This window comes from Myxocyprinus asiaticus, chromosome 30 (assembly GCF_019703515.2).
Source record: "Myxocyprinus asiaticus isolate MX2 ecotype Aquarium Trade chromosome 30, UBuf_Myxa_2, whole genome shotgun sequence".
Classification (NCBI taxonomy): Eukaryota; Metazoa; Chordata; class Actinopteri; order Cypriniformes; family Catostomidae; genus Myxocyprinus; species Myxocyprinus asiaticus.
Genome location: NC_059373.1, coordinates 37,131,215 through 37,154,353, shown reverse-complemented (window position 1 = coordinate 37,154,353; position 23,139 = coordinate 37,131,215). Strand labels below are relative to the sequence as shown.

Genomic DNA, 23,139 nt, shown 5'->3' with positions numbered 1-23,139 from the left:
CCCGGATGCAGTCTCGGGAGAAAGTCTTGATGGTTCCTTGAGTCGATGGTGTTGAAGTAGCAATCAATTTCTTCCGCGTTGAATGAAGAAATGATGAACTTGCAGTGGTAGTTTGACTCCGTTATGGTTGAGGAAGTTACACATGGCTTGACGTGTTTGAGGCCTACCGGCCCGTGACCTCACGGTCGGACCGGAAACACGAACAGCAACCAGTAGAAGCAGCAAAAGAGAGAAGAGAAGAGAGAGCGGTCACTCCGACAGTGCCCTTTAACTCCTGAGGGAGGTAACTCCTCTTGAGTTTGGCTTGACTAATGAGAAAGGTGCAATTTTCCAACGGGAAAAGTTCCTTTGTTTGGAAGCTGACCATTTGCATGATTGGAGTAAGCTAGCAGTTTGTGCCCCTTTATGCTCTGGTTAATATAACAAGCATACAATGCATGCTATAAGGGGGTGCTATACTCCAATCTTTAGGGCATCACACAAGGATTCATTTGATAGGAAGCATGATACCAATAATTTTACATTATCTAGTGGTTCTGTCATAAAGCATGCACAAAACGGTATACAGTACAAAAGACACGATACGAGACAGTAATAATCATACACACAATGTCCTGAGGATATGCATGTTCATTTATAGAACAGTTTGTCTATAAATTAATGAAGGAAAGTCTGTTTTATGGGCTTTATGTGTCTTTCCTATGGGGGAATGGAGTGAGTTTCTTCTCACATTCCTTTGCTTTTGCATGTGGCTCCCTTCCCCCACCTGGAATGTCTCTGAGGTCCACTAGTTGCTGGACCAGTGTCAGCAAAGAGGGAGTAAGAACTGATAATGATTAGTGGGAGAGCAGACATCTTGGAGTCTTCTTGGGCCTACTTGGACCTTTGCTTGTTATGGTCTTGAGATGTCTGTTGGATTATTAATTAAATAATGAATAATTGTGTGTCTGATTGGTCCAGATGCTACATGCTCCAAACGGGAACTGTAGAGGGCACAAATGTACTAACTTGTCCTAAATGTAAAAAGGCCCAAATGTAAATAACATTTGGTCCTAAATGTAATTAAAGGCCCTAAATATAATCAGACAGAAAAGTGAAATCGGAAACAGTAGGTTGACTTTTCTGTAGCTAAAATCGATCTGTGCTTACTGAAATTCGAAACACTGTCGCCAGCTGTACAGGCTGTATTATAAACTGTAACCCTGCAACCCAAACCTAAACCTTATCATCATTAGAGTAAAAATTTAATGTAAGATGGAAAATTACAACCTCCAAATCAGGCTCTTCACTGATAATGAGAATGTGATTGCTTCCTGGTTTTAACACGGGATCCAAACACACTGATGCAACACCGGATGGAGTCGATGCAAAAAAGTCTGATAGGAGATGCTGATTGTCAGTACATTGGCATAATGTGGCCGATCCTAGGGTCGGTACTCTTGGAAACAACATGCCGACCTGCGACCTCCCATGTGATCATGTTGATGTAATAACCTTTGGCCCTAAATGTAAAAGGTCTTAAATATAATAAAGGTCCTAAATGTATTCAAGGGGTCTTGATGTAATGACTTTTGTGATTAATTAAATAAACACTGGCTCTAATAAGAATGAGAATTTTGTCCTAAATGTAATTAAAGGCCCTAAATGTAATTTAAATGTAATCAAATTTAGGACCAAAAGTGTTTAGAGCCATTATTATAATTAGAGCCAACGATTATTTCATAAATCACTCATTAAAGTTATTACATTTAGACCCCTAAACTATATTTTGGACTAAAAGTATTTATATTTAGGACCAAAGATTATTGGTTTTAGGGCCGTTATTGCATTAAAGACCCAATTTTATTACATTTAGGGCCAAAGGTGTCAAGGCCCAGTGGGAGATGGAGGACTCAAACGTAGGTTAACATAAAAAAAGAGGGTTATTAATCTCAAGAGCAGCAAATAAAGCAGTCTGTAGGGGCTGAGGAAGCACACAGTCCAGGGGCCAAGAGGATATGATCGCAGGCAGGCAAGGAAGGCTGATGTAAGCCAACAGGCAGGGTGTGAGGGTAGAGCGGGCAGTGGTGTAAAACCCAAGGGCCAGGAGCTAATAATTACGAGGATGGAACTGGGAACACCAAGGCCTGGGCAGGCAGAGTCAGATTGGGAGCTGGCTCCCTCAGGAGTCAAAAACAGAGATTGACTGGGCAGGCAAAATTAGACAAGAAACAGGCTTACTCATGGTCAGTGGCAGGCAGAAATCGGGAACTTGTAGGGCAGGAGAACCAGGCAGTACAGACACTGGCAAGGTGCAGGAAAATGTGAATGCAGCAGGACAAAACAGGAACCAGGGAATAAAGCAGTCAACAGGGACCCGAACCATGTCTAGGTATTAGAATATCATACTGTAGATACCTGGGGGTGGGCTTTTTGACCAGTAACTAACAATAACCACCAATAACTACCCATAAGTCTCTTGCCTACATAGGTAGCTGTCTTCTATGGCAGCATCCTTACAGAAATTATGCCTCAAAACAGAGCAAAATTTCTCTCGCTTCGTGCACCAATTTATTTTTCCGCCATGCTCATCACGGTGCATTCTGGGATCGCCTACCCGGGGAAGGATACATACGATGCTACTTTAGATTTTGGGCAAAAATATCTTAGGAGGCAGCATAATTAAGATACTAACTTTTTGGAACAGCCTTTGCTTCGGGAGCATGCCTAGGATGTCTTAAAATGCTGCCTCTGGAGGACATTCATGGGTCTGTTTTGGAACAGACCCATAGTTTTCCAGAAAAAATAAAATAAAAAATTTAACTTTGTAAGTTAACATTGCCATTACATATAGTTATGAATGGATTAAAATAAATTTTTGCTTTTTACTAAACATGTATTACTTTTTGTACCATTAGCAACCTAAGATGTTTACTGACCATGTTATATGACCACAGTGCTGAGTTAGCCTTTGGAACACTTTCAGACTACCAATTACAAGTATACTAGAGAATAATACAAAAGAGAAACATTTTAATTAAACCACCTTCCTTTTCTCTTTCCATTAAGCTTTGTTCTTTTTCCACATTTAGTGCAATATGCCCTTAAAACTAAAAAAAGGTAAATTGCGATTTACAATTAGAAACAAACTTCAGACATTTTGCACTGAATGCATTTTGCACTGAATTTCCTAAACCTAATTAATTAGTTAATTTCCTAAATAGCTAAAACGTCAATGAATTAACAGCTAATTTAATTTAAACACTAATAATGATGACAGAGGATCATCATCCATGCACAGAATCATTTGCTGGTAAATTAGAAACTTGTACATCAAGCGCACAATGTCAGAGTAATTGGCTTCCTGAAAAAAATGTAAGAGACTCAAAAGATCCTGGAGGAAGTTGATCAAATGAATTAAGCGTATTACAACATAGCACAGCAAAAGATTACTGGTATAATTAATTAGCAGTGGTGCTGACCGCTGATTAGAAGCTTGACAGCGATGAGGAGAAAACAAGAACGCATGAATGCTAATGGAGGATTAATTGCTGCTTTCATGAGATTTCTTTTTATTTATATCTGAAGGAGAAAAGTCCCAAGACAGATAGATAGATAGATACTTTATTAACTGTCAGTGTTAATTAACTGTTATTACTCCAACAGTTATACAGTTTTTTTTTTTTTTTTTTGGTTCTCTAATATAATTGGACAAACACCACTGGGACGCTTCACTGTTTGTACCACTTCGCCTGTCTGTGTTTGCAGTGATATGCGGTGGTTGATCCTGCTTAAGCTTATGTAAGTTATTCAATATTAAATTGTAACCAAGAAGCTCTAAAAATACTTTGAAATAAATGGTGATAAATTGACTGGGACCCGTCATAATGATTAATTTCACATTGATTTCATTGTGGTTTGCTCCTCTAGGAAACCAGCCCATGTGGCTGTTCTCAGAACTTCAGCTTCCGTGTATTTACGAGGCCCAGTGTCCTGCAGGGGAAACTCATCAGACTCTCATGAGAGAGTGTCTCAGTTCTCCGCTAGATTAGCGCACGTTGATAAACCCCACAGGCAGAAAGCAGACTGAGAAGGTGCCTCATAACTGTATAACAACAGTCAGCTGATGGGGAGAGGGATTGGGCATTGGCAATAAAGTTCTTTCTTTTCTTTGTTGTAAGGAAGGATTGAAGAAATACTGTATGTGTTGACCTCCTGTGACCCAGCAATTCATTTTTGTTCTCTGTTGAGGACACTTGTTTTCAATAACTCTGAGACCATACGTAACAGAGTTCTGATAGCATAGGACGTCTTGGGTTTTGCAGAGATCCCAAATGTTCAGGGTTTTGGGGCTGAAAAAAAAAGGCTAAAGCATTTTATGGAAAGAGGAACAGTATGTAGTCTATATTTCGTAGTTGTATTTGATTTTCAAACTCTTTCTTGTAAACAAACATCTTAGGAAAACTGTAGTGAGTCTTCAAAGCAGAGTATGTTTTTCTTTTACAATAAAGACATTTATTGTATGCGCAATTGCTGCACATTCAGCTGTTGGGCACTACAGATGAGCAGGTAAATAAAACTATTCCAATGTGCCAAGTTATTAATCTAATTATATACAATATCTTTTGCATTACAGCAGGCCAGCCCCCAAAATGCATGTTAATATTCAAACTGGACAATATAGTATGGGCTATATATTTTTGCACATATTAACATGCAATTGTGAAATAAAAGTAAATACTATCTAAAATCATTCTGTAGTACCTTGGTAACACTTTACAATAAGGCTGTATTTGTCAACAATAGTAAATTATATTATTTTACATGAACTAACAATTAACAATACTTTTACAGAATTTATTGATCTTGGTTCATATTAATTTTATCAAACACATTTTTAAAAATAAAAGTTGTATATGTATACATTAGTAACAATGAACAAGTCTATCTTTATAAAGTCTATCTTGGTTTATGAACATTAACCAAGATTAATAAATGTTGTAAATATATAATAATATGTATGATATGTGTGTGTAAGAAACATATCAATATTTTAGTCTTTTTTTACTATAAATCTCCTCTTTCACTTTCACATTCTTTTGTTTTTGGTGATTCACATTCTTCGTGCCTATCGCCACCTAATGGGCAGGGAGGATAATTTTCAGTAAAAAAGGACTTAAATACTGATCTTTTTCTCACACACACTTAACATATCACTTCAGAAGACATGGATTTAACCACCGGAGTCTTATGGATTACTTTTATGCTGCCTTTATGACTTTTTTTTTTTGGAGCTTTCAAGTTTCGGTCACCATTCACTTGCATTGTATGCACTTACAGAGCTGAGATATTCTTAAATTTATTCTAAAAATCTTCATTTGTGTTCTGAAGAAGAAAAAAAGTCACACATCTGGGATGGCATGAGGGTGAGTAAATGATAATAGAATTTTCATTTTTGGGTGAACTATCCCTTTAACTAATGTTAACAAATAGATCCTTATTGTAAAATGGCATGCACAGACCTCGACACTTGGTACATAAAACCTGTCAAGTTTAACAATCAACAAATTGATCATTTTATTAGAGAAACAAACTCATCCTTACATTACAAAACAAGTTAGCCACCATGATTAGAAAATTAACAACAAAAATGTACATAAAACCATGCAAACAACCAAACAATGCAAACATATTATTTATGCCCAAGTGCATGCTGGGAAGAGGTTGAATGGGACAACCACATAAACGTTTTTGTGTGTGTGTGTGTGTGTGTAGGCCAATTTAAAATTAAATAAATTCATTAATACAACTCTCTGCTGTGCTTGTTGGTTCAACTTAAAAAGAATCTTAGTATGTTGTAATAAAAAAGCTGCATTTAGATGCATTGTTTGCGCTGAAAAACTATAATAATCAAGTAAATCTTTTTCTAATTCTTATAGGTACGCCTGGAAAGAGGTGTCATGCCAATTCAGACTGAGGGGGCACGTGTCCCCTTAGATTTTTGAGCCAAGAGGATTTTGAATGGATTATTTGAACTTCCAAAAATATTTCCTGTACCTTCGATAACTAAAATGTCTGTGGCAGAAATCTTTATCTAAATTATTTATCTAAATTCTGTCAATCCAAGTCCAATTCATCATTATGACAGATCCCAGGCCCAGGTGGTAATGGTGAATGCAGGTTTACTGATGATACATTTATTGAGCATTCCATATGCCATTTTTTCTCTGTCTACCTTTTTCCTGAATGCTGAAGTGTTCCACGATTCGTTTTCAATTTCTGGTCTCCAGTTTTTTCACCTGCATCGGTGTGTACTCTTAGCAGGTAATGTGATGTTTAAATTATTACATTTGAAAACATTTTCAAAAACATGTGGCTTTAAAGTGCCGATGCTTAACAGAGTTGAGATAGTGCCTCACCTGAGTATGTAGATGTTTTGAAGCGATGGTCCAAGGTTAGTTATGTTGATATCATTAACTACTTCGAGTTGTTAAGACAGCCAACAACTGCACAAGTTGAGCCAGAAATGAATTTTAATCCAAATAACACATAAATGGTCCATTGAATCGCTCGTTTCGGTAGTTTTTACATTGTGTCTCAAGACCAGAAACACAAAACAGGCAATTAGAATCATCATGGCAGCACCCAGTTGTTGCTCAGGAAAACGTCCTGGTTACTTTCGTAACCTCCGTTCCCTGATGGAAGGAACGAGACGTAGTGTCGATGTAGTGACACTAGGGGTCACTCTTGGGAGCCCCAAACACCTCTGCTTTTTTTAAAGAAGGCCAATGAGAATTGGTGAGTGGAATTTGCATGCCACTCCCCCGGACATACGGGTATAAAAGGAGCTGGTAGGAGGTAGAGTCTCCTCGCCCCTGGATCGCCCGTCTCGGGGGTGCTTCGAAGCCTTCCTCGGGTTCTTAGCGGCCGGCAGCGAGACGGGTGGCGTCTGCTTCCTGCGGAGGGCTCCACGCCGGAGCCAGGCCACGGGGTCGGGCTGCGGCGGAGCCGGTGTTGTTGCAGCAGGAGGACGCCCTTGGTGATGAGCAGACAGGGTGCGGGGTCTTAAGCCATGCCGGGGCAGAATATGTTGTAAGGCCACCATCTGCTTCTTCACCGCTGAGAACTGCTGGGAAAAGTCCTCGACGGTGTCGCCAAACAGGCCAACCTGGGAAATGGAGGCGTCAAGGAACAGTGCCTTGTCCGCCTCTCCCATCTCGACCAAGTTGAGCCAAAGGTGGCACTCCTGGACCACCAGGATGAACATCGCCTGCCCGAGAGATCGCGCCATGACCTTCATCGCCCGGAGAGCGAGGTCAGTCGCTGAGCGCAGTTTCTGAATCAATCCTGAGTCAGAACTACCCTTGTGCAGTTCTTTTAGCACCTTAGCTTGGTGTACTTGTAGGAGAGCCATGGCTTGCAGGGCAGAGGTGGCTTGTCCAGCGGCACCACAGGCCACAGTCGTCAGGGACGAAGTAAACCTACAGGCCCTGGATGGGATCTTCGGGCGCCCGCGCCAGGTGGCGGCGCTCTGCGGACACAAGTGCACCTTATCCACCTGGGGGATCACTGAATACCCCCTGGCCGCTCCACCATCGAGGGTAGTGAGAGCAGGGGAGCTGAAAGACCGGGACCGGGCAGAAAAAAGTGCCTCCCATGATCTTTTCAGCTCCTCATGCTCTTCCGGGAAGAAAGGAACGGGGGCGGGGCGTGGCCGTGGGTGGCGCCCCGAGCCACGGAACCATTCGTCAAGCCGCGAGGGTTCAGGGGAGAGCGGAGGGTTCCACTCTAGCCCGACGCTCGCGGCCGCCCGGGAAAACAAGTCCGTCATTTCCCCATCGGCGTGAGGCCCAGCTGAAGCCTCTGTGTTAGACTGGACGTGCCCACTCCCCGATGCTGCGCTTGATAACTCATTGTCTTCCCGAGCTCCGAACGAGAAGTCAAACTCCTGCTGAGACGAGCTGGCGGTCTCGTGCGAGAGCCCGATCGGGAAGCGAGTGTGCTGGGGAATGGGATGTCCGTGGGGGGATCCCAGCGGAGGTGGTCCCATTGATGTCCCCAAATTGCCCCCAGTGCTAACTGACGCGGCCTCAAACCCATAGCGGAGAGATAACGACCGCAACCAGGAATAACACACAAACGGAAAGGCATCTTTAAAAAGACGTTCCATGTGTGTGCCGCTCTTTTTGTGAATGAAAATATACTCTTTTAGAATATACTCTCTTATTTTCGCTTTGCCAAAGCGCCCAGGGGCGTTCTCTGCACTCCACGGGTGCAGAGGGGGAGAAGCCGCTGAAATGCGCTCTAAATCCAGCAGTTTTGAGGTGCGTCTTTGGAGGGAATTGAATTCAGTGCACTGAATACAACCGCTCGGCTCCGAAGAGAAAATCAGAATGAGTGATTGCATACCAGCTCCTTTTATACCCGGGGCAGTGGCATGCAAATTTCACTCGCCAATTCTCATTGGCCTTTTTTCAAAAAAGCAGAGGTGTTTGGGGCTCACAAGAGTGACCCCTAGTGTCACTACATCGACACAACGTCGAGTGAGTGACAGAAAGGGAACTGTGGGTAGTAGCATGCATGCAAAATATAGTCATTTTTTATATAAACCTTGTTCAGCATTTTAAAAATGTTAAAGAGAGAGAGAAAAAAAATACCTGGGACCTTAAAATTGATTGGTGATTGAAGAAACGTAATTTTTGCCAGATGTGTTTTACTTTCATTGTCATGGTTTGGGCTAAGGCTCCTATTTTTTCCCGTTTCCTTGTGTTTCCTTGTTTTCCCTTTCCTTGTGTTTTCTGTGTTTGTATTTTGTATTTTGGCGTAAGTTGTCCTATTGGTGTCAAAGCGCATTCAACCAGAGGCATGGCCTCTTCATGGGTGTGGACAAACGGTGTGTCCTTACAGGATATATGCTTGGCAGCAGGATGGTCCTCACAAAACACGTTCGCGAGATTTTATGACCTCACAAGTCCTCTCTGTATAGAGTGCTTCTTACATTAAAGCGGATGAGTCCAAGCTCTTATAAAGGGTGGGCTACTGACTATAATCAGCACAGCCACCTAATTATATGCTGTTGATCTGCCTATTTTAAAGTCATAAGTACTCCCGTAAGAGATAAAACCTACTTTCCCAACCATGTTGTGAGAGGGTTAATACTATATATATCTATATGGTTCATATAGATCCATATAGATTTCCATCTGAAGTCCGGCATGTGGGACTATTCATATACACTTTAATATGATTTATAAGTCATCGTCCTGTGGCCTGTGACTCCTTATGAATATCTCTGTTTAGTGTTATAACTCTGGGAGTGTAATGTCTCATAGTAAACCGTGATGGGATATCATTCCCCATAGTGCTTACATCAATGTCAAGTGAACTGAAACGATAGGGAACGTCTCTGGTTACACATGTAACCTCAATTCCCTGAGATGAAGGGAATGAAGGGAAAGTTGGCCACACTAATACTTCAGAGTTTCATAATACGAGTGACTCACTCTTGTCCCTCAGACAGAAAATTCTGAAGATATGGTGACTGAGCGCCCGCTTATATAGGCCAACCGCGCATCTGAAGGGGCGGGGCTCAGATGATTGTATAAGGGTTTCAACAAAGTTGAAACGGCAATGCCTCGTTCCCTTCATCTACATGTGTTTTGAGTGCTATACTGACCATTTTCTTTTCAACAGAACATCAGTTAAGTTTAATCCTTACACTAAATTGATAATGCATAATAAGAATGTAAGCATGGGGTCATGATGGCATACATTTCATTATTATTGTCTTACTTGATGATCACTTATAATGTTAGTATAATGTAGTATTACATTATCTTTTCTAACCTGTCTTTGGCCCTCTGTCTGAAACGCTGAGTTTTATGTGTACTTCACCTTTAAGGCACGCCGACTGTTGTGATTGGCTAACATCACTGAAAGCAATCACTCTCCTGCCATTACATGTGTGGAACTGTATTTTCCAAAAAATGAAAGAATGAAAACTTGCAAATGATTTATGAAATCCCTTAAAAGCACTCAGTTCATGTAATACTTGATAGATGTATGTCCCAATTATCAAAGCACACAATCAAACTACAACAGCTGTTCGACTGAAATAACAAAACGTCACACTGTTTCTCCCAAAAACTTATCAGGCATATGGGATTTAGTGATAAAATAACGTTATTTAAACAGCCAAAATAGTCAAGCTGCAAATTTGAAGGGATAATAAATGTGTATCAAGCTGTAGGGAGAGTGTTATAAGGGATGGTTGGCAAGGGGATTCCCCTGTTTGATCTCCCTGCTTGATTCACTGCTTAAATGTGTGAAAATGGGTGTCCTGACAGGTTTATTTCGGGCAAAATGTGGGACATCGTGGCTAATACAAGACAGATGAAGAAAGCAGGCAGCCTAATATACTTCAATGTTTTTCGTTGCATTCTGCGAACTTCTGCCATATTTAAATAATTTAATCTCAAATCACTATTAGGTGAGCAATTATGTATTTATTTGGTAAGTAACCATGTAATAAGCACATCGGCTTCCCTAATTCATCCATGAATCCAAAGAATCCAAACATTTATTCCCACATTTACATGTTCAGGAACTTCAATTGAATTACCCACTCATTCCTATTGTTGGGATCATTCAGAAGCAGTGTCGGGCCGTACATTTTAAGTCTAGGCCATCAGTGTGATTCATGCCATTAAGAAAATGGCATGAATCACGTGCAGTTTCACAATGATCATACATTATGTCGCAGCTAACTAGTAATACCAATTGACATTTTAAAAACATGTCCACGCAAGAAAGCCAGAGCTTGAAACCACACTTAATGCTCAAGCAAGCCTAATTTTAACTGCAGCATGACTGTTTTGTGAAATGAACGTCTCCTGAACAGACATTCAAAAATCATAATTTTTCACATGAATCTACCAAGGTGGTCTATAATACCTGGAAAAATCTATCTCTGCATATGAACTCTCCAAAGCTTTCTGCCCGATTTTTTAAAAGCCTCTTGATTCGCATATGATTCCGTCATTATGGAAGAAAACTATAATTTCCCCAGTGCCTAAGAAGGTGTGTCCTGTAGAGAACAGTGATTTTAGACCAGTAGCCCTTACATCTCATGTTACGAAATGTTTTGAGAGATTGGTGGTGTCTGCAGTCAAGGAAGAGGTTAAACAACTACTTTGCTTATAAACCAGTACGTAGTACTAAAGATGCCATTAACACAATTTCTCATCTGGTCAATAGGCACTTAGTGGATAAGGATGCATATGCAAGGCTTCTCTTAGTAGATTTTAGTTCAGCTTTTAATACTGTGCAGCCTCGATTACTGATCAGTAAATTGTCAGAATTAAAGGTAAATCCTTTTTGTATAAAGCGGTTTTACTCTTTATTAACTAATCGGACTCAATCAGTGAGCGTTAACAACTCGTATTCTGAGGTGAAAGTAGGTAACACAGGTGCTCCACAAGGTTGTGTCAGTTCTCCGTTTCTGTTTACATTATATACTAATGACTGCATGTAGTCAGGACACTACCTTTTTTATTAAATTTTCGGATGACACATCAATTTTGAGTTTATTAAATAGGCATGCAATACCCTCAACGCATTTCTCCGAAGTTACGAGGTTTGTTCAGTGGTGTGATAATAATTAATTGGTCTTAAACGGAAAGAAGACCGGACTGGATAAACTTTTCGTTTTTGTCTATTTGTTTGTAGATTAATTAAGAGTGAAAAGCGATTCAAAATAAATAGGCAAAAAGGTGATTTAGAATGAAAGGATGAAAAATATTTATTTATTTGGCATGTTAGGCCAGCAGAGAAGGCCCTGAGAATTCGCCACTGTTCAGAAGACTATGCAGTTTTATGCAGAAACAGTTTTTCCACAACCAGGAACACAACAACAACTGGGGACAAACTACTGTTACAATAATACCATTTTCAGTGTTACAGTATCATTTCCAAACACCCTCTCTAGAGGTCTGCACAGGCCTTAAAATGAAATCCGAACCTGACCCGTAGCCGAGACCGTATGACCCTACCCGGCCCGAACGATACCGTCAGATTTTAAGCCCGAACCCGAAATCGCTTACTATCTAATTACTTCTCCTAGCAAGTACTGTTCCAATAGGCTGTATTTTATATAAGCATATAGGCAACATTCATAACAGTATTGAAACAGTAAACATACACAGTTTTAACAAGGCACAGCAGCCCCTCAGTATATTTGCTGCAACTTCAGTTGGTGCAGAACAATCTGGAATAAAATGAAACAATGCAACAGTACCCTCTATGCAGCCTGAACTTGTTCAGATTGTTGAATCTTTGTGACAACTGTGCTAAAAACAATCTAGATGCATTTTTGAAAATTTGAAGTTCTTTTTAACTTGACACAGTGTTTAAAATGTGTCGGTCCTGCACGAGACGCTGAAAAAAAGCGAGACATGGTGCAAGTGTCAAAGAAATTCGTCCAGTATGTGTTTACATAGGAAAACAATAGGAAAACAGAACAGACGCATGCAAAAACACGTTCGGTGTGAACGGCCCCTAACTCGTGAGTGAGAGCGCGTGCGCGAAACAAGTTCGGTAAGCCTGTTTATTTTTTCATTCATACAAACATGAACCCGACCCAAACCTGAAGTCCTACTTGAAAAACTGACCCGAAACCGGCCCGAATCCTGCCGAGTTCTCGGGTCCCGTCGGACCCAGGTCAGGTTGCAGACCTCTAGCTCTTGCTGTCAACTCACCAGGCCCCAATATTTATGTATGTTGTGGAGGTAGGGACTATCCAATTGACACTACACAGTGATGTCACAATGTAGCCGATTTCAAAACAAGTCGTTTTTGCAGGGTGGAAACAATAAATGCTCATTTTGGGCTGGAGGGGAAGCTTTGAGTTCTGAAACTTACAGTGTGCTTGCATAGTACAACAACCTCTTAAATGTCAAAATATCAAGGAAAACTTGATTCCTCATGTCATTACCCCTTTAAATAATGTTAATAGAAAAAAACTCACCAAAGGATTAAAGAATTAATGTTCATGTTTACTTAATTGTTGTTATGAAACAGCAATATTGAAAATTTGTGTCCTGTCTAAATATCTAATAAAAGGCCTTATCAAAATATCAGTGCACATTAGAGACAACAGCAAACATTATCAAGAAACATCCAAACAATTTTGTTTTTCAGAAGTCCTGAATATTAGCTAATACCCTGGAACAAACTGAATCAAAATGTTAAAAGGAAAACTGAGGCAGTTGTTTCAAGTTGTTTTCCCATCTGAAGTAAATCAAATGGTTTTAATAAAGCAGGCATTGAAGTGGAAACCACAGACAGTGACTGTTAATCAGACGACTGTGTGATTCAGAGGTATAAGTGCCTTTAGAGATAAGTGAGATAAGTTTCTCCTTTCTCTGTGGATTCATGTGATATACACACCATATTACACAGGCAACAGCCAAGACAATGATATATGCTTACTGTAAACTAGATACAGTATTTATATTTTCATAAGAAAATGTGAGTGGTGTTTGCCCATGCAAAACTTATCACCACAATGCTACAATGTTGTGGGTAGTTAACAGGACATTGCAAAGCAGTTGCTAAGGTGTTCAGAGTGGTTGCTAGGGCCTTGCTAGTTAGGTGCTCTGGGTGGTTCCTTACTGTATATACTTGTATATGTGGCCCATTGTACAAAGGTGTCTGGGTTTGTTCCTGACAGGGAGCAGATGCCCTAACCCCGCCTTCCACACTAATCCTAACCATATGGAGCCTGTATAAAAGAGTAGCCTGCCAGAAACAACTCGAGACACCTTTCTCCCACTGCGATTTATGACTGCAGACTGATTTTTTAATAGGATGCTCTGCATCATTAGACCCAGTCCCACCCAGAATATTAGAGATTATTCTTTGACTTCAAATGTATATTTAGAAATAGTTTTAAAATGCATGAATTCTGATTTCTGAAAGTGTGAAAGAACTGTTTAAATGCGCCGCTTCTCTGTTGTTAAGTGAAAAATGGGCACATCCATTTTTGGATAGGCCCACCCAAAAGTCATTTCCTGGCAACGCCCTTGCTATGCATCTCAAGCAAATTCACACCAGTGGTCTCATCTTTTTCATCTAACTGGCTCTTAGAAAGCTTCATTTTTAATGGCTTTTGATGGTGGAAATGATATTTAGCTTTTTCCTGATTCACACATGCTACCTGTCTGCCTCCTCATGCCAAGCTGGAGTTCAGAGGTGCCTGTCAGTTTCCTCTCCAGAGACCTGTCAGATAACGACACCCCTCACTCTCCACTTCTAGCGCTCTCCACTTCTTGCGGGTGTGCTGTTGCGTAACAGCCCTCTGTCTCAAAGCCAACACTTAGTGGCAGCTTTCATCATGATATCATCACAATCAGTTATATAATCCTGTTGTACCATTCCTAATGTGTTGGCTTCTTATTTTGACAGTCTAAGAACACTGAGTCTAATTAGCATACAGGCTTCATTAAATTCCAGTACACATATACAGTGTTGCATGATTGAACAAGGACAATTTCACAGCACTCATCAGTGTAAGTTGTTAAATACTGTACTGCATAATCATTTCGTAAATGTAATCAACTCTGAGTTATGCTGATTAAGATTTTTGGCATTTAATGAAATATAATATATAATGTACTAGATTTGATCCATCAGGAATTGAATGGATTGTGAAAAGTAAACGTTTTATACCAAAATGAAAAAAAAAGAATGTAGAGGAATGACTAACTAATAGTAGCAGCACTACTAGTCCCTGTGTGTCATTTTATTTGTTCTGTTTTGTAGTGAAATAAGTTCAATACTACTGTTCATAACTATGCTTTTTACGTACTGTATGAACGAGTAGCCTGCCAGGAACACTTTAGTTATGATGGTTTTTTTATTAGTAGTAGTAGTAAGACAGATCTTGTCACCCTAATTTAGATTCTTATTGTTTTTGTGGCAGGTATACTCCTCTGTTTGTTTGTTTTTTGTTTGTTTTTCAATTATATATTCTGATTTATCTGTTGTCCCCTTAAACAGCTTCAGTGAATTTTACTATGTGTTCTTAGTAACTTTCATGATGATAATGTCTCAATTACGACTGTAACCTTGGTTCCAGGAAAGGAGGGAATGAAATAAGACAACAGTCAATAGCTGATACTATGGGAACCCCTCCCAGGAGTGACGATCTCTGAAGACCTTATGGAATCACAGCAATCTTAATGGCAGATGCCGTTTGCGCTCTGCCTCAATGTGTGCGTCATCGCGGATATATCAACCGGAGCACAGAGTTTTCGCTAGCCATTTGTGAGCTAGGGCTTCTGTGCCCTGCAGAGTTTGAGTCATGAAGTACCAGAGGTGACAATGCGTCATCTCCGGTGAAGCAAACAGGTCCACCTTGGCTTCCTTAAATACCTCCTAAATCCTCTATAATGTCTTAGGATAAAGCTTCCATTCCCCCGGTCTGATTGCCTGATCTGAGAGCAAGTCTGCCCTGCGGTTCAGGAAACACATAATTTTGAAACCTAATTTCAGAAACGTGATTTTGTTAATACTTAAAAATATACAAATGATGATGAAAGACAAAATATTAAATGTCATGGATTAATATTTACTGAGTAATCCATTATTTGGTAGAAGGGGGGTCAAAATTAAAATTTCCACCTATGATTTTAGAGCAAAACTAGAATAAAAAAACACTTATGCGTTGATTTGCAGTTGAAATGCCTACAACTGCAAAATGATTAAATATACTTGAAAATCCTTTAGATTCTGGTTCGGAACAAACATTTCTGTCACAATATGTACAGAGAACCCAAGCTATCAACATTAACCAAACCACAGTAATGTGGAGCCATCCATAGTATTACCTGTGTTGGCCTTATCATTACAAATGCCACTGTTATATAACACTAGAATTTACATTTAATGAAGGGGTTAAAACTTCCATGAGTTATAGACAAATTATTGACCTGATCTATCCTAGTCCTGTTCTAACTGTTCATGTTTGACTTCAGATATCCTAAAGGTGTCTTAAATCATTTGGCGTGTGTCCTGCTAAACTCATATCATTATCGTTAAAACAAACAAATGCATGCAGTTACGGTCTCCAGTTATCTTTATCACTTTTTGTGAGGTGGGGGATTTTGGCTAGTGAAAATGCTGAGTGGCTAGTGACCTTGAAAACTACTAGCCACAGTGACCTGTGAGCCAAAAAGTTAATTTTAAACCCTGCATGTAAAGAAAATTAGCACTGGCCAACATAAAAGCAATAAATAAATAAATAAATAAAAATAAACAGCAAAAACAAGTTCTAACTAGAGCTACGGAAGAAAAAACACAACTGAAAATAAGAAAGCCTAGAGGAATGATCCAGCATAAGTCAAGAGACACAAGGGGAATGCAAAGAGAGAAATAAGAAGGCAATGGACGAGGACAGATGTGGCAAATTAACATATAATCTTGGAAATGAGGGGTGTGGCCTGGGAACAAGGAACAGAAACAGGCAGGACAGAGAATCAGGATGTCAGGATCTTGACACTTTCCTATCGGTGTCTTCATTATTAAGGCTTATATGGTTAAATCCTAGAGACATGGGGCTCTCAATGTGGCTCCATCCATACATTGTAAAATCTTACCTATTTTCGAAGGTCAAAAACCAAATGTGGGTCACATGGTATGAAGCTTATTTTTCTTGTCCAACAAAATAATGGAATTAAGTACAAATATTGTTGGAACTACCAATGTACCTTTATTTATTCACATAAAAACAATAATGTCAAAGTCTTTATTTTCAAGAGTCCAGAAATAAACTATTATTAAGAACATTAGTGCAATGCATATTTCTTAACATATCTGCAAAGCTCTGGAATGCATCGTTAGGGGTCCAAGCACCAAAGGTCCAGAAACTATTGTGTTTGCTTTTATTATCCTTTCTTTTTTTTTTTTTTGCCTAAAAGCATCTGGGTGTCAGAGACTTTAGATCTTCCCAGTGTGTTTCGGGCTTGTTTATACTTCAAAGTCCTGTGTTATTCACCAAATCAGAATTTTTTTCTGGTTATTTATGGAATTTTTGGCTGCACAGTAAACTACATCTGGGATTTTATTCATTTAGGACTCTTTGTCTGTGCCTGTCATAGTAAGGAAAGAATCAACTATAAATCAATTTTAAAAACTATCGGCTGATTAATCGGAGTTATTGGTATCGGCAAAATCCACAATCGGTCGACCTCTAGTTCAGACATGCTAAATATAATCTAATTCCAGTCAGATATGCACAAAAATCAGATTTGGACTGACAGTCTGAACATAACCTCTTATTTTAAATGATGAAAAAAACGTTTCTTTTTTTTTCATCAGATCAGATACAGAAAAAAATCGGATTTGGACTGACAGTCTGAACATAGCTTGATGGGATGGTCAGATCACCCAACCCCACCACTGCTTAGGCACCCACACCACACATTCATCTGACACTTGATGGAGCTTTAATTAAAGGGATAGTTCACCCAAAAATGAAAATTCTCTAATTATTTACTCACCCTCATGTCATCTCAGATGTGTATGACTTTCTTTCTTCTGCAGACATGCCACAAAAATCACCACTACCATTAATCTAAATTCAATATAATAGCCAAACAAAAACATGGAAAAGTCAAAGAACAATATATTTTTTAGAAGTATACTATGACAATAGATTATTGTTGTCACACACATGATTCTATGAAAGAAATCCTGAATGTCTGTCCCCTTCAGTTTTTTGGCTGATGGTTGTACATGAGACATAATTGGTTATTTAGTGTTTCAGTGAAAAAGACTAACAATAAAGAGGTCAGATATTTTAAGTTACCAAAATTTAAAATGTTTTTATCTGTTTAGCAACATTAACTTAAAATAATAAAAGATGACTTATCTGTTTGCTCACGTCTTATCTCGTGTAGATTGCACAGTGTCTGTTGCTGCTGGCAGGCTGTTGGGCTCATAAATATTAATCACATTGTCTGCATTCACTCGAACTGATTTGCTGAATCAAAACGTGGACTGTGAGTACTAACCAATGGTATTCCTGTTTTTGAGTTAGCAAACCAGCAACCAGCTGGCAGTGGCTTCTGCTGGGTCTTAAAGGCTTCGATTTAGACAAATGGCTGCACTTTTTTCCCTTGCACTACAATATACAAAATAAAACTTATTAAAATGTAATTTTTATTTTCCAAAAAGTGGGGGGCGAATTTAGTTATTTCTAAAAGTGAGGGGGACATGTCCCCCTCAGTTATAATAGTTCCTACGCCCCTGCTGAAAAGGAAAGTTGTTTCAGAGGAGAAGCAAGTTATTACATTTTGATGAAAGATTACAACACAATAAGTACAATAAGACCAGCAACGAGGAGGAGGGCGTGGCCAGGCAGAGAGGATTCACGCTCGGCGCTGAGTTGCCCAATCAGCGGGAGAGAGATAAAAGGAGGAGCCGGGATGCCAGAAAGAGAGAGAGAGAGATGCACACAGCAGTGTTTTGTGTGTGCAATTTTTGTTATGTTTCAGTTCAGTGTTTTATGTTGAATTAAAGTCTTTTTAATTGTTAGTCCGGTTCCTGCTTCTTCCTTTCCCGATGAACAAGAGGCTTGTTTGCCACACTGGTGCCGAAACCCGGGACTGGAGGAAGACGCGCCGTCAGAGAGCCCTTGCCGCTGACGGAGGATTGTGATGCCGAGGAGAGGAGTGGTTCGATGGTACTGGAGCAGTCTGCCAGGAGATGGAGGAGCCGCTGCTGTCCGCCAGGAAGCGGAGGATCCGTTGCTGTCTTCCAGGGAAAGGAGGAGTCACTGCCATCTGCCGGGAGGTGGACGAAATGCTGCCATCCGCCAGGAAGTGGAGGAGCTGTTTCCGTCCGGCAAGAGACGGAGGACCCACTGCCGGGAGGCGGAGGAACTGCTGCCGTCTGCCAGGGGATGGAGTCGTCGCTGCCGGCCGCCAGGAGGCAGGATCCAGTGCCGTCGCCCGGCGTCGCGGAGGTTCGCTGGACAGCTGGCTGAGGACCGAATGGCGCCGTGGTCAGGAACCAGAGTTTGTTTTTGTTTTCTCTCTCTCTCTCTCCCTCTCTCTCTCTCTCCCGCTATCTTTCTCTCTCCTCTCCCCTCCCCCCATCTTACCAAGGTACCTAGGTGGCGGGGAAGACCAGCTGGTGACGGAATGGCCAAAGGGGCGTCTTCTCCCCTCCGGTGGGGGGAGGAGTAAGTCAGACCGGAGGTTTCCCCTGCCTGAATCGGGCTGTGGGGGTATGTGATGAGGAGGAGGGCATGGCCGGGCCGAGAGGATTCATGCCTGGCACTGAGTTGCCCAATCAGTGTGAGAGAGATAAAAGGAGGAGCCAGGGACAACAGAGAGAGAGAGAGAGAGAGAGAGAGAGAGAGAGATGCACGCAGCAGTGTTTTGTGTGTGCGCATCTGATATGTTTCAATTCAGTGTTTTATGTTGAATTAAAGTCTTTTTGATTGTTAATCCGGTTCCTGCTTCCTCCTTTCCTGATGAATGAGAGGCTTGTCTGCCACAAACGTGTATTAAGAAAGTAAAAAAGGGTCCATGTTGATTTCATATTGATGAATGAATTACAAATGCAAAAAACATATACAGTGTTAAGGGGCTAAATAAGAAATACAGCCATGCTCTAGAGCTCTAGTTTGGACTATAAATTTTTGAGGCCAAGGGTAAACACCTGTTCAAGGCACAGAGTTAGATGCTAATTACTGCAATTAGCATTCAAGAGGAGAGAACATGCATAATCATTGATGTACCAGACATGGAGAGCACCCTGAATCTGAATACAAAATCTGAGCACAAACAAGTCCAATATTTGGACATTGTGCTCAAGAATCCAGCCAGACTTGTCAAGGAGGCATAGCTCCAACGGCAGCTTCCATGAGTTGATCAGTAGCAACCTGGAAGTGTCATTAATGTGACATCAGTGCTCCTGCAGGGAAGATTGCCTTCAAAATAGAAAATAATAGAGATGTCAGCGATGTTTCCTTTGAAACTCTTCGAGCAAAGACAGGTATCCTGTCACAATGCCTCACAGGTTCATTGGGGTTCATGACTTACCCTCGACTGTAATCAACTGCAAGTCTGAAGAACAGGAGAGTGCATAAATCACACTCTACTACAAAGAAGCTCTTGTTCATATTTTCAGGTTTAACAAGCTTCATCATTATGGTACATGTACATTACAGACAGACAACAACTAGGCCAGGCTTCTGACTGTGATAATCAAATATACCACTGTTTACGCCAATTTCCACATCACCTGACTAAAACAACTTACACTTCTGTTAATAATGTTTACCTAAGGCTTCGTACCGGATTTCTAATTAACCCTTCCTCATGTCACAGATGACCCTGTAACAATGGCATTTTGGCACAATCTGCCTTTCGGCTCAAACAAGTCATTGATTGACTGTAGGTTATTTTAGTTTGGAAGTGCAACAAGAATTGATTTTCTTCGGTAGAGGGGGCTATGTGTGAAATGTCGATAGCCACAGCTAACTCTCATGCCCCCATTGCCAGCCAAACACAATCGACTAAACCTGACAGTTCTGATGAGCTTAAACAATGTCAACTACCGCTTTTTACATTCACCTCCCCAACAAACAATTACCAGCACATGCGTTAGGAACAGGACATCGATTTACAGCAGGAAAGCATGCTCCTATAGAGCAATGAATCAGACAGGGCCTCAAGATTTTCCAGTGCATTGTACATACTGTAATTACAGCAGATTCTACACGATGTGTGTAGTTGTGTAGTGGCTGTATCCAAAATCTGAAAAATATTCTGCATAAAATGCCATTTATGCTGTATCCAGAGGAGCATCAAGGCATGGCAGAATCCAATGTTTGCATCTGTCTTTTGAGATGTCGTCATCTAGTTGATTTTTGAAGCAGAGTAGATGCATCCTTTGTGGCCTATGACAACCCAAAATTGCATGTGTGCGGTTCGACAGTTTGTGGAAGGAATAAAAATGGCATATGATGGAGGAGATGTGTTGTAAATGTCCATTCTTTTCAGTGTATGATTCTATTTGTATCAACAAATAATCATTATAGTCATTAAACATTTTCCTTGCTGTTTCTAAAGCTCATTTTGTTCTATTTAAATCTTTAGATTTGATGATTTGGTGCCTTGGAAGCCAGTCTGAATCCTGTTTCCTTTGAAGGCTTTCATAGAGAATCTTTTGTATATCAATATACATTGTATATAAAATAAATACATGGACATAAAATATTGATTTGCATTGAAATTATGTAATTTGAGAAGACAGAAATTGTTGAACAGCTGAAATCAACCTCCAGACTCGAGGTATACAATTACAGGTATCTCCTGACATCACACACGCGCTCTTGACGTGCATATCTACTGTTGTTGTTTTTAACTTCATCTCCTATTATCTAGTGCTGATTATGTCTTCTTCTAGTGTTTCTTCGTGATGGCAACGGCTCAAATGTGAGTATTGCCACCTTGAGGATCCACTATAATTCGCAAATAATTCCATGCACATTCTGTGCGTTCAAAGATGCGTGGTTAGAAAAATCGGGCTGCACACGTTCAGTGCTTACGCACTCTGCTGATGACGAGATCTATATTTGACCGAAGTATATTTTGGGCTTTAATCCCCAGATGTTCGGTTGTTACAGAGCAATATCTGACCGCTAGATAGCGCCACTGACCAATCAGAATCGAGTATTCCAGAGAGCCGTGTTATAAGAACTGATAATCAGCTGTTTTACTTGAGTAGTAAAAAGTAATTTTTGTTGTAGTACATTTCACCAGGAATCTGCTGCGATATGTAGAAAAAGGCATGCAAAAATCGTGATTCTATGAGACCAGGTTGGTATCTTCATACACTCAGCAGCCACTGTATACACTTTTCTAATATTGGGAGGGACCTCTCTTTAGCCCTCAGAATAGCCTGAATTCTACATAGAATCAATTCAACAAAGTGCTGAAAACATTCCTTAGAGATTCTGGTCCATGTTGCCATGATGGCATCAGTTGTTTCAGATTTATCAGTTGTACATTCGGACTGTGAATAGGATTGAGATCTGGGACTGTGGAGGCCATTGAAGTTCACTGAACTCATTGTCATGTTAATGTACCAATTTGAGGTGACGTGCTTTGTGACAAGGTGTGATATCCTGCTGGAAACAACCATTAGAATAGAATAGTAACACTCTTGCCACAAAGGAATGAACATGGTAGGTAGGCTGTGGCAGTCATACGATTCTCAATTAATATTGAAGTAAACATGAAATCACAATTTATACACATCTGTGCATTATTTCAAAGGATTTGTTTTAATCTTCATAATCTTTTATCAAAATAGTAGTATAGTAACTCACCAAGCCCTTTTATGTTTCTTTTATTTTCCAATCAGCTGTAATACTGAGACCACATTTCACAATTCAATCAATTTACGATGGATAAAAGCAAGTATTGCCTTAAATGTTTACATCACCTTGTGGAAGTAAAAATGTGTTGTGAATACTGATTCATGTTGACTTTCAGGGGCCTAAAGGTGCATTACTGACAACGGTTAAATCGCGAGTTTCTGTTTCCTGTTCTTACCTGGCAAGAGAGGCTCCTGGTGTGGTCTTCTTCTTCAGCCAATCCAGTTCACCAAGATTTGATGTGTTGTGTGATTAGAGATGTTCTTTTGGATATCACTGTCACCTTCCTGTCAGTCTGAGCTGGTGTGACCATTCTCCTCTGACCTCTCATTAAGGGTGTTTTCGCCCACAGAACTGCCACTCACTGGATGGCTTTTGTACCATTATCTGTAAACTCAAGATTATTGTGCTTGACAGTCCCTCAAACCACCCTGGTACCAACAATTATTCCTTGGCCAAAGCCTCTTAGATCACAATTCGTCCCTATTCTAATGTTTGCTTTGAACATCAGAATCTCTCAGTGGAGGTACATCTTAAGGAAACTGGTTTTAGACTGTCTTCCAGGGCACTGTAACACCATGTCTTATGATTGAGAATAAATTCATTTGAGCTTTAGGGATAACCAAGCAAACATTCAATATGTTGTTTTTTCTCAGCAGAAAGAGAATAATAAAATGGATATATAAACATTAATTTACTTCTCTCAACTG

General features: G+C 40.3%; 1 protein-coding gene across 2 annotated transcripts in view; it reads right to left on the bottom strand.

Annotated features, from left to right (window-relative positions):
- The window catches only part of LOC127420751 (melanocortin receptor 5-like), a 69,523-nt gene extending 51,926 nt beyond the window's left edge, over positions 1 to 17,597 (bottom strand). Inside the window, exon 1 of one of the 2 annotated variants that reach the window (XM_051663278.1) lies at positions 17,538 to 17,597. The gene's annotated coding sequence lies outside the window, so the exon portion shown is untranslated. The remainder of the gene's footprint in view (positions 1 to 17,537) is intronic. The other variant, XM_051663277.1, reaches the window with a different exon arrangement.
- Positions 17,598 to 23,139: the final 5,542 nt, after the last annotated feature.